The sequence below is a fragment of the Octopus sinensis genome, linkage group LG23, assembly GCF_006345805.1.
Source record: "Octopus sinensis linkage group LG23, ASM634580v1, whole genome shotgun sequence".
NCBI classification, from domain to species: Eukaryota; Metazoa; Mollusca; class Cephalopoda; order Octopoda; family Octopodidae; genus Octopus; species Octopus sinensis.
The window spans coordinates 2,078,920-2,088,919 of NC_043019.1; positions in this window are offsets into that span (position 1 = coordinate 2,078,920).

Sequence of the window (10,000 nt, forward strand, 5' to 3'; positions counted from 1 at the left end):
GACAGACAGACAGATAGATAGATAGATAGATAGATAGATAGATAGATAGATAGATAGATAGATAGATAGATAGATAGATAGATAGATAGATATTTAATAAAAGAAGTATCTGAAAGATTATTAACTAGAAATACTTACATCATACACGAAAATGATATTAGTCAATGATTAATATACGTTCATTCGAATTAGTTTGGCAAGTACAGCAAGATAAATCGGAACTTGATTTGGTCTAGTGACCTCATCAGCGAGTCATCGACCTCACATCGTTGCAGACAGACGTAGTGGAGAAAGACTCGCTATGCAAAGGTAAAGTGATGGTTGGCATACATAACTGTATATCCTGTTGAGTGATGATATAATGCATGTACAGTGTATATGTGGATGTATCTGATCTAGATACCGAGAAACTGTCAGGATATGTGTGTGGTGTGTGTGTGTGTTTGTGTGTTTGTGTGTGTGTGTGTATGTGTGCATATATAGAGAAGTGTGTATATACGTGCGTGTGTGTGTGTGTCACTAACGTGAACAAGGGCACTAATCAGTACCAGTATTCCTAGAAATAAGAGTCAAAACTACTCAGTAGCCAACAAGAGTACTATCTTAATGAGCTGACAAGGGAGAAACTCTTCCCTATGTTCGCAGATAGAGCCAGATCATCGATGACTTCGCGTTCTGGTGCTAAAAGCATCTTAACGCTCATCAGTGGCTCTCACTGCGTCTAAGGTTAAACTCATTTCACCTTGTCAGCTTATAAGACTTCCGTTGAGACTATTCGCTGATTTCAAAAGCGGTGAAAGCTGACAGGGCATCGAAGGCTTTTGGTTTTACCATCAGCATCAAGAAAACTGAGCTTAGACATCAGCATTAAAAACTGTTTCTTTCTTCACTTATATTCCATTGTGTCTAATAATGGTAAGATGGATGCAGAAATTGAGTCCAGAATCGAGAAGGCTAGTTCCACTTTCGGCAAGTTTTATCACAGGCTTTGGAACAGCCACGACGTATCGTTGAAGGTGAAAGTCGATGTATACAAGTCGGTGGTTTTGACATCATTGCTTTATGGTGCTGAATATTGGACCCTGTAACGAAAACGCATCAACCAGCTTGACGCTTTTCATATTTAATGCTTGCGTACTATCTCCGACATAAAACCGATTGATCGTATTCGTAACAATGAGGCGCTAACAAACTACAACATATCAGGTAGTGAATCCATCCTCATCAAACTACAATTTAGATGATCAGGTCAACCTTCACGTATGAATGATATTAGAAATCCTAAGCAACTTTTCTTTGGCCAAATCCCAACAGGAAAACGAGTTGGAAGGCCACTCTTGCGCTTCAAATACAAACTAAGTGAAAATTTGAAGCGATGCACCATTCCCTTTACTTCATGGGAATACAAAACATCAGAACGCAAGACCTGGCGCCAGTCCTGCTTCTCCTCGGCTCAATGACTTGAGCTAAGTCGGCTCCAACATCGGGCCAAACTTCCTGCAAGCACGAAAGCACGCTGGCAAAGCGCTGTTCCTTTAAGTAGTTAGTTAGTTAATTTTTTGACTCAAATAGCAAAAAGCAAAGCCATGTAGGGGGACATGGAGTTATGTACATGGTGGTGTTCATGTAAAGAGTTCAGGCCACTTGAGGTCAAGGGAGACTTTGAACAAAGTGGTCGTCGGCATCTTCACCATCTCGTCTGGCAGCTTGTTCCACGGATCCGCAACCCGGACGGAGAAAGCCCCTCTCCTTTGAGTGAGATGAAATCGTCGCAGATAGTAACCTTATCTGTCGTTGTGCTTTTGTGGCAGGAAACAATGTAGTTATTGCTGTCCACTCAAAAAAATACTTAGTAAAATAATCTCATCTCATTTCTCTCTTCAGACTCTCGCCTTCGGTTTTCTACAATCCACCTTGCTTTATACTTGTTTCTGGAGAGATTACGTCTTTTCTTTGGTGGCATATATTTTTCAATATTGTAAACAAAAATGATGAACAAAGAAAGAAATTATTTTTGTAAGCAATTGTATGTATGTAGAATGTTTTTATTTTTCTATGTAGAATTAATTAACCGAATAGAATGACACACCATTCTGCTGTGATGGATCGTTTTGTGTTTATCCCGCTCATTCGGTAAAAAAAAGATTTGAAGAGAGCAGAAATTGAAAGAAGAGAAAGCGAAAAGGACAGAAAAAGAAAGTGAAAGATGTACGTCAAATGAAATGGACGCACGTGTGTGTGTGTGTGTGAGTGTGTGTTGTGTGTGTGTGTGTGTGCGTGTGTGTGTGTACATGCGTGCGCATGTGTGTGAGAGAGAAAGAGAGTGAGAAAGGGAGATAGATTGAGTGAAGGTGTGTGTCGCGATGACTGATGTCTTTTAAGGTACGCATACATATAGAAAATGTGACGTAATCGTATAAAATGTTTACGATACTTGATTTATGGAAAAGATTATGATGTGAATGGAAATTGAGTTTAATTTTTAGCTGAAATACTACTGAATATTTTGATACCCCATACGTCAAAATCTGCATCTCGGTTTCAGAATGCATAATGTATATATATATATATATACCCTTACAGACTTCTTTCAAACTGAAAGTATTATCTCACATTACAATAGAGACGTAATACTGAAATGACGTAAGAGATAAGACATTGCTCTTGGCTCGCATTAGACAAGAATTTGGAAATGATTTTGCCCCATGACACTGCATGGACCTTGGCTTTTGTATTTGACGCCTGTTGCTTTAAGTGTTATAGTTCGATCATATGAATATATGTATGTATGAGCCAATGAGGGAGACCTCTACATGGTAGCTAGACCTTGTAGGAATAGGAGACAAATCTTCCCCAAAACACCCTACTGTCTTAATCCGATAATTCTGTCTATTATGTAGTTTGAATGAGAAACTGTAACCAATGATTAAGATTATTAACCCCACAAATTTTAATAGCAAACAATTTTTTCTCTTTCTTGCTTAATTAAAGTGGTTGCCTTTTCATCGTAGTTTTTCATGTCAGTTGTAAAGGTGAAGAGGGTCAACTTGGACGGTGTTAAGTAGTGGAGATGTTTGGTGATTGTATGTGGTGGTTACTTTTGACTGTTTCTTCTCAATAAGAGTAATTTATTGATAACACATTTTAACACAATATTTATACAACTTCAAGTGGAATCAGACATCATTAGAGAGACAGAGAGAGGAGAGAAGAGAGACAGCATAGCGACGGTTTTGGCTGACCGACATCCTGTACTCCCCTTGTTGTCAGCGAGATGGCATGTACCGGCTGTCTGAGCAACTCGTTGTTTTTAATGGCAGAAGAACAGGACGAACAAAAATTAAGAAAACAGCGATTCTCACTTTGAAACTGACAATTTTGAAAATCTATTTAGATCATGTAACTCTCTCATGTATCCATTTTAAAATATTCAGCGCCATCGGATGAACAAAACTCGAGTTATAAGAACACAGACAGACCGGATGTTTTTTTTTCCCTCCGTTCGCCCACCTCGGGATCTTTCTTTCTCTTATGTTTCCGACGAAGAGCTCCGCTCGAAACGTCATACCCTCCTTCTTCCCTTTTTCCTGAACGCCTAATAATAATACTTTAATTGTTCCACCTCCTTGTGTTGTTTTTTCTGTTTTGCCGTTTGGATTAACCTTATATATATATATTATATATATATATATATATATATATATATATATATATATATATATAACGTTTTGTTCTCTTACTTATTATCATCTTATAATCATCACATAATAATGATTTTTATGACTCGTATTAATACCTCAGTCAATCTACATGTATATATTTGTCGTTACTTGTCCTAAATAGCCTTTTTATATTTGCAATATGCATTTTCGTTGATTTTTCATATTTTACCCCTATATATATATATATATATATATATATATATATATATATATATATATACAGAAAAACAAAAGACGAAGACAGGTGTATAAACAACAAGCAAGTGTATTTGTTTAACGCTCGGGGAGGTAAGAAAGTCATTTACGTTTCGAGCCTGCGGTCTTCAACAGAAAGGAAATCTGGAAAATAAAAACAGAGAGAGAATTTTAAAAACTTGCGGAGTTAGCGGTCAATCATATATATACGTGTTTATCTTCTGAGCATATTCACTTATATGTATCTATAGGTGTAGGAGTGATGGTGTTGGTGTGTTTGCATGTCAAGCTTAATTTTCTTTACATGTAGCACTACTTCACAGCTTCTCACTTTCTTTAACTCTCTCTATAGTCTTTTACTTGTTTCAGTCATTGACTGCAGCCATGCTGGAGCACCGCCTTTAGTCGATCAAATCGACCCCAGGACTTATTCTTTGTAAGCCTAGTACTTATTCTATCGGTATCTTTTGCCGAACCGCTAAAATATGGGGACGTAAACACGCCAGTATCGGTTGTCAAGCGATGTTAGGGAGGACAAACAGACAGACAAACACGCACATATATATATTTACATATATACGACAGGCTTCTTTCAGTTTCCGTCTACCAAATCCACTCACAAGGCTTTGGTCGGCCCGAGGCTATAGTAGAAGACACTTGCACAAGGTGCCACGCAGTGGGACTGAACCCGGAACCATGTGGTTGGTAAACAAGCTACTTACCATACAGCCACTCCTGTGTATATATAATACACACACACAAACACACACACACCACACACACACACACATATATATATATATATATATGTATGTATGTATATTAGCCGTTCAAAAACACACAGACTGTTAACTCTCTGCTGGTATTCTTGATTACACAAACTAAGACAAACAGACACATTAATAACAAAATAAATTTGATGAAGCGCGAACTACTACTGCTAGTATTACTACTTCTACTACTAATGCTCACGCTTCTACTGCTGCTACTACCACTACTAGATTCATGGTATTATTATATCTAAGGAATTCAAACATGAATACACAGACGAACAACACCTCCAGAATATACGTGACTGTTCAATTGTACGCTGATGAAATATCCGTCCTTAATTAACGACTCAAATACATCGCGTTTAAAAAGGTCAGTAACATTGATTATCTGTGTGAAATTGGAAGTAACATTCCAGACTGTAGACTGTTTGAAATTGACCTTCAGTAAGGAGGTTATGTCATTAAAGACAATAGGACTATGGCAAACACAACTGATTAATTAATTAACTGAAAGACGAATTAGACAATCGATAAGTTAATTAGTTAATTAGTTAATCAATTGACGAATATTAAAAAAAGAAGTGAAATTGAAACAGGGCGTGTGTTTCTTATTGGTGTAATGACCGTCCCAAAATGCAAGAAAATGCTTGCATATGGTTTTGCTGCTTTCCTCCCCCTCTTCAAATTTATTATACAAATTCGAGCATATTTACTGAGTAGAAATGTTTCGTTTGTTTACAAACTTTCACTAACTCAGTAATGTGTGTGTTTTTGTGTGTAAGTGTGTTTATGCAGATATATAAATATATGCGTGTGTATGGATATACAAATATGTATGTATATACATATTTTATGTGTATATGAATGTGTGGGTTTATAAATATGCGCACGAGTATAAATATGTATATATGAATACGTACGTAATTTATGTATGTATCAACATATGTGTATATACTTTGTTTGCGTTTATGTATTTATATATATTTATTATGCGATGCTTATGTATGTATATATATGTGTGGGGGTGTAGATGTATATATATATATATATATATATATATATATACATATATGCATATATATATATATATATATATATATATATATATATATATTATATATATGCATATATATGTATCTACCTATGTGTATACATATATTGATAGACAGACAGGTAGAATGACAGATATGCATATATATGTATGTACGTGTGTGAAAATAAATATGTGTACGTATATATATATATGCGTATATATATACATATATATATATATACGTATATATATACATATATATATGTATATATATATTCTTTAGCAGTTAACTTAATCAAAGAATTAGCAATAAATTCTATGATCTAAATACAAACTCACTGACACAAACGATTTCAAATTTGCTTTCTTTTCATTTTTTTATAAATCCATTTCAGATATCGAAAATAACATTTGTTTGCGACTCTTGATCGCTCTACCTACTTCAGAAGTTATATGTTTTACAGGAAGAAAAAAACTGTTTTCGACTCGCTGTATTTGGCACCGAGTTTCAAAGGAACCTTGTACAATCAACAGCGTGAAAAATCGGCTGGTTATACACTAAGTTCTGTTTGAATTTGCTTGCTTCTACAACGTAAAAAAGATTTATTTTTCGCTCCGGATGTTGGTTTCTATTTATTTTTTAACGATTTTTAACCAAATATAATGGCTCCAACAAAAGAGATTTTTAGAAATACATATTGGACACATATTCACTGAAACTGAAATGTATATATATTTACACACCTACATATATAGGCAGACAGACAGACAGACAGACAGACAGGCAGGCAGACAGACAGAGAGAAAGACAGACAGACAGACAGATAGATAGATAGATAGATAGATAGATAGATAGATAGATAGATAGATAGATAGATAGATAGATAGACAGATAGATAGATATCCATTTGAATATGTACAGATATACATATAGGTATGTATATATATATATATATATATATATATATATATATATATATATATATATATGTATGTATGTATATACATATGCATAGATACATATACATTTGTATATATTTGTAGATAAATATTTATATATACACGTATCTTTACAAACATACACATACACACACACATATATATATACATATATATATATACATACATACGCATAGATACATATACATATACATTTCTATATATTTGTAGATAAACATTTATATATACACATATCTTTACATATATACACACATACACACACACACACACACACACACACACACATATATATATATATACATATATGTGCATACATACGTACATACATACATACATACATACATACATACATACATACATACATACATACAAATACATATACATATATATATCGTTTTTTGCATTTGGTTTGCAAGTTACTTGATGTGAACTCGAATATATGTGTGTATGCTGGTGTGTGTGTATACATACATACATACATACATACATACATACATACATACGTACGTACGTACGTACATACATACATACATACATACATACTTACATACATACAAACATACATACATACATACATGCATACATACATACAAACATACATACATACATACGTACATTATACATACATGCATGCATACATACATACATACATACATACATGCATACATACACACATACATACATACGTACATACAACATACATACATACAACATACATACATACATACATACATTATACATACATGCATACATACATACATACATACATACATACATACATACATGCATACATACATACATACATACATGCATACATGCATATATAATACATACATACATACATGCATACATGCATATATAATACATACATACATACATACATACATACATACATACATACATACATACATACATACATACATTCATACATGCACACATACATGTTAACTATCTGGCTGTATTTATATTATTTCATTTAACTGCAATAAATGTGATCACAGAGAATTAGTTAAACGCCAATTCAAAATTCAAATGCGTGGAAAACATTTTTTTCTCTGAAGATATTAATACTGATTGCAAATCGTTTCATCTCTAAAAAGATCTGAGAAATATTATGTGATTCATCTGAAAATTTGAGAAAATTCATTTTTATCGTTTGTATTAAACGAAATGTATAAAAATCTGTGTACTGATTGTGCAGTTATTTATACATTCGTACTTGAATGTCGATGGAGATATACTACATATGATGTGCGCTTTAACTCTGTGCGGCGCTGTTTAATTTTGTTCGTTTCTTTTGTCGTTAATGGATCCGAACAGCCTATTAAGAATCATTTGAAAATTGTACGTTTTATTTAGAAATGTATATATAATGAAACAACATTGATTTATATAGTGACAGGAGAACAATCTGTAAATACACATACATACATACAGACAGACAGACAGACATGATGATGGCTGCCCCCCTCGTTATCGAGTATGGCCAGTACAACCTGTTGCATGGTTGGGCCGTCGGCGACTAAACCGGCAACCCCACCAAGCTTGCTCGGTGAGGAGGGTGTTTATTGGACACCTTGCGGCATGAAAAACAAAACCCGTCAAGGGGCGGAGGAACTCTTGAGAGTCAACGGCCATCCAATAAATTTGTAATTTTTTTTCTCTTAAGGCTTAAAGCTGTATCATGCGCGGTTAAACCATTGGAAGTGAAGGACTCCTAGCCTTTGTTAGGGCATTCTTCTTGGAGAAAGTAACTCAGGTAACTGGGATAACTCCGATATAAAACCTGCGGCTCAGCGGTTACCGATGATGTTGACTTGTTCTTCTGTTCGAATTATGGCTGCTGTTGCTTAGTGAGTGGGATTGACTCAGTGCACAGCCTTTCCTCACTTAAAAAAAATCTTCTTGCTCAGGTATTGCACGATAACAACATTGTTCATGATTGTTGATTCAGTCTCAACTGAATGGCTGGCTATAGCCTTAAAAAACAAATAAAAGTCACATCCATACATACAAAAGATGATGATGGCTGTCTGCTCGTGACCGAGGAAGACCATCACTGACCATTGCCTATGCAATAAGCCAGCAATGTCCGAGCACGAGGTTATTGCACTACTAATCGGCTTCATCCGGGTTCACGTCTACGGCTTCCACGCTCATCGCGGCGGCTTCCTCCTAGACCGGACATCTAAAGTTTAGCTCGCTGCTGATTCCACAACCTAAAATTTTAGATCCAATAAGGCTTGACCTGTACAAATGTCGTATTCACTGCGATTTGCCGTCGTTAATATTACTTGCCTTGGGCAGTAGGTGTTAGAAAATGCCAACAGCCATTTGAATACGCGCTCAGTTGAAATCATTTCTAGTTTCTTGGCTATCGTTAGCAACACGAACGGCAACAAAGAGGCAGCACTGGAATGATTTTCTAAACGTTTGTTTCCTTATTGTAGATCAACATCGAAGCTTGAATTGATCTCGTGTGACACAGGCCCTGGTAATAACAAAACATTGTATTATGCACGCAAAAGTAGTGTTGAGATTAAACAACCCTTTGGACCACAGTGAATATCTATATTATATTTAAAATGAACTTCAATCTTGCTTGCTTGCAACGTTACACAGCCAAACTAGCGCATAATAGGAAAATATTATGAATTAAGATATTCCTGAAATGTGAATGCATACGGAATAAAATAAGCGTAAATCGGACCACTGGTTCTTGAGATATTGGGGATTTTGTGGGTACAAGTACCCGAAACGGTGCATAATGGGAAAATACTTCGAAAATAGCTTAAGCTTCAAAGGGAAGGAACTCTAACCTTTCGATTAGACAGATCATGACTAACGTACCAACGAAAAATTGCGAGTTGTTTATTACAGTAAATGTTTCTATTCACGGTTCTGTTAAACACAATATTTTAATCATTTAGAAGCATTTTTAAGTGAATGAAATTTCAAAAATGTATGTTTGTGCAGTAAATATTCATAATTTAGCTTTCATTAAACAGACAATATTATAATCATTTTAAAACTTATTTTCGAGTAACATTGCAAAACCTTTTGCGAAACTTTTGGTATATTTAAAAAATATTTTGAAATCTAAATGACTTTTAAATTATGGCAAATATTTCGTAAAAGACCCGTTCGTAACCTCGGTGGGAAATCATTTTTCTATAGGTCTTTTTCGAGGGCATTCAACTTATCTCAACTCCAAAGATTTGGCTGCTATTTCTAGCACACCCTGCTAGCATGTAACAACTATTTGCGATAAAAGACCCGAGATAGCTGTAACGTGGTAGCAGGTCGTGCAAAAAATA